We start from the raw sequence: 4,036 nt of genomic DNA on the forward strand, positions 1-4,036 counted from the left end.
TGGGGCCCCAGAAATTTCAAGTCTGTGATGAAACCTCAGTTGCAGAGCTCATCAGCTGAGTTTGTGAATTAACAATGTCTGTATCCCCGGGCCATCATTCTTCTCAAATAATAGGGAGCTGGATCACTGCCCTTCTGGGTGAACATCAAAAGTTGTGGCCAAGAAGATGTGAAACTTTGCTTCTAGAAGAATAAAGGTGAGGACAGCAGAGGCACTCAGAGCTGCAAGTGCAACTGCTCACTTCATTAAAAAGGTGGCAAATCTGTGGGTGGCGAAATCAAACAGAGGTGGGAGTGTTACAGCCATGCTCTTCCATGTTTCTCAAGCACTGCAGAGCTAAGATATCACCCCTCACTTCAACATTTGATGGATTTTATTTTATATGTCAGGCACCTCACAAACTTGAATTTCATTTTAATACTCTGGTAAAGCCTCCCTCCTAGTAATAATGTCCTGCTTTCTGCTTTATAAGCCACCAGAAAATCCATATGCTTCATGTTAATTCTGTTGAAAATACCTTGAACTGAATATCCTTTTAGAAATTTTGTTACATGTTTCCAGCCTTAGAAATTCTTATTTTGAAGACCTGCATCAAAGGAGAGGTTTAAATCTTAGCTTAAAAAAAAAAATATGCTCTGCTGGAAGTGTAGATAGTGGAATCTTTTTTTCCCCTACAAATCAAGTGCAACCTAGTTTAATTGTTATTGTGGTCCCTCCCCACTGCTTGCTTTCCACTGTTCTACAATAACCTCTTTTGTTAGAAAGCAACAAAAAAATTAGGTTTAACTATGTCCCCTACTGGTGGCCTTGAAACTTTATGGCCTCCCCCTGATATCCCATGCACATGACAATGTTCAAACCAGCCTTATTCCTTCTCAGGACAGGAATCAAACTCCTGAATAAATCAGAATCATTTCTAGTGGAAGACTTTTTTCCTAAATTGCATTTATGCAACTTGTAATTACATTTCACATGAAGTACCAGGGAGGATTATGGGGAATAGGAGAGCACCTACTGTAAATATCTATTTCCCATAGAAGACATCAGGGCAAGTTATTAGCCCTTCTTGGTTGTAAATAATTAATTCAATTCAATATTTGGGGTTACCTGGGGTTTAAATTGGTACTGATCTTAGTCTAATGTTTCCAATTTCAGGAATTGAAACACATTACTATCTGCCTTTGCCAGCATGCAAAATGTTAATCTTGATAGATTACATTATTCTTTATAGAGAGCACTTTTTGTTCCACTTATATTTCAGCATCTTAACTCCTCGACATAAGGATGCTTTAGCTCTTTATATTGAGAACACTGCACATTTATTTTAATTGGATAACTGAGCTTTTCTGCTTACTGAGCTGTCTGCCTGACATTTGCAAAATGCAGCTTTTTTTTTTTCCCCAACATAACGTAGCTGTTCATTTTTATAAGGCCTGTCATCCAAAACACAGAACCTAATCCTTAATTAGTTGTCATATTTGTTTAGATGTTATACATCATCCATCGGACTGAACTGTTTGGTTTACTGTCCTTTCGTAATGTCCATTAAATGATTGTTTTTGCATTCACTTATGTTTTATTTAACAGTTTTCCCACATCCTGAACTCCTGACTCACAGGCCTGTTGCTAAAGAGTGAAATCATTAAATTGGCCCAGCACAGAGGCTGCCCAGGCAGTGAAGGGTAAATCACAGCTCACAGAGCAAACTGTGGGGCTCCAAAGCTCCTTAACAACAAGCTTTCCTCCAGTTAGGATTTTCAGCTGTAAATCCGTTTTGGAATAGGAGCTATGAGGAGCCATGTGTCCCATGGGATGGAGAAGGGACTCCACTGTCACCTGATCCCCTTTAACCCAGCGGTGGGGCCATGGAGGCAGGATTTATTCACTGGGATGTGGGGCAGGGACTGGAATCCAGGCAGAGTCTCAGCCAGCAGACTACTCTAGAAGTGTTTCTCAATGACTAATTATTGAAATGTGAAATGGAGGGTCTTTAGCAGAAGAATTGAGAACAACCTAACCCAATATACTCATGGCAACTACACGTGGAAAAAAAAAATCCTGTATAAATTGAGCCAAGAGAAGACTTCTAAAAGTCTCCCACATCCACTTGTGAATGCCTTGAACATGATATCAGTGGGCATGGCAATCACCTCCACCTTCCCTTCCACTCAAAACTCATTTTTGTGCCCTGCCAGGCGCTGCAAAGCACACAAAGCCAGGTCACCTACCCTGAGTGCCCTGGCAGGACATGATGTAGGAACCTGAAGAGGGACAGCGTCTCCTGTAGGGAGCTAAACAGCAGCTGAGCAGGAACTTCTGGCCCTGAGTGCTGCTTGCCTGGACAGGACACCTCAAATGACCTTGTTCTTTCCAGGTCCCTTCATGGGTATAATTCTAAGTATCTGCCCCTTCACCTGTGTGCTCCACTGCCCTGCTGCCAGCAGCAGCTGTGTCCCAGCCAGGGAGTCACATCCCTGCTACAGCTACATTGCCATGGCATGGCACCCATCCTCTGTGTGGATACAGGAAATACACCTGAATTAAATACAGCATGAAATAAAAGCCTTTCTTTTCCACGTGAGAAAATAAGGACAAGCTCTTGGATCTGAAAGTACTTCTAATATTTTACCTCCCTTTGCTCATCTCTGTCTTACCTCAGGAAAAGACTCAAGTTGATGGTGTACTGGCATATACTGCCCATTTCTTCCTCTGATCCTAGTCCACTTCCATTGTGCTTTTTGTGAAGTGCTGTGAGACAATTATTGGTATGCAGAGCACTGGGGAAGTGCTGGAGAGGCATGAAAGCTGCCTGCAAAGTCTGGAAAGACTCAGCATAAAGCTCCTGTTACAGTGAGAGGTGAAGCATATGCCCTTTAGGTATAAATGAAGCATCAAGATAAACTTTTATAATACTGGAAAATGACTCTTTTTGATGACACTTTCATAAATTCTTCAAAGACCTCCCAAAATCATTGTCTCCCTTCTGATCTCACCTCCCACTCGAATCTTCTCGTCCCACTGAAACAAGGTTACTTTTTATTTTACTTTTTTCCTTCTTCTTTCTTCTCTCCCTTACACCTACCAAAATGATGATATTTCAGCTCTGCTTTTAGGGAGGAAATGATTTGCACAGCCTTTTTTCCTCATGCATCTGTACTGTAAAACTGAAAAAATGTGGCAAGAGGAACATGTCAAACTTGCAAAAAAATCACTTGAGGCAAGAAACAGCAATATGACATGACAGCAATTGAAACTGAAGACAAGGTTCCCAGAAAGTTAAAGAAAATTAAATTGTAGTTAAAAAAAAAAAAAAGAACCTAAAATTTTACCCAAATTAGAAGCTAATAAACAACTTGAATGCCCAAAAAGATGACCAAGGACAGGGTAGTATAGAACATCCCACACAGGGGCAGCTCTAAGATCTTCTATGAAACTTTAATTTAATTTTGGCTAGACAATTAAAGCTGTATAGAACTTTAAATAATTGGAATAAAAATGCCCTGCAAAGATGACTGCCTTTTGTCTTTTGGTTACATGTGGGACCTTCTTCATTCTCTAGCCGATTGTTCAACAAAGTTTTTATTATTTTAGCATGTGTTGGCCAAGAAAGGAAGCACCACTGCATTAGACATAAGGAATGATACCAGACAGAGCAGATGAATGCAACCATGTAAAAATTATGTGGCATTTCAGGTTCTCCATGTGTGTCTATGTGTCCCACTTGTGTTTGTCTGCCAAGATACTTCTTGCCTGCCTTCAGCCCAAATCTTACCCAGTACTTCCACCTCAGTCATTCATCCAGCCACCGAGGGAAGCAGTGCAATGCATCCATCATGCCTGATGTGCAGAGAGTGCCCATGGACATTTAGTGCTTCTGTGTCATATAAAGATTTAAATTAAGCACAGCACAATATCTCCCCATCATTCCTGGCAAATATCAAGGTTTCTTCTCTTTAGCTTCCTGAAGGGATTCAGGCACTCGGTAGAATAAAACTTCCTGCTAAACTGCAACCTAAGCAATATTGAATCCCTCCTC

The sequence above is a fragment of the Molothrus ater genome, chromosome 16 (genome assembly GCF_012460135.2).
Source record: "Molothrus ater isolate BHLD 08-10-18 breed brown headed cowbird chromosome 16, BPBGC_Mater_1.1, whole genome shotgun sequence".
Classification (NCBI taxonomy): Eukaryota; Metazoa; Chordata; class Aves; order Passeriformes; family Icteridae; genus Molothrus; species Molothrus ater.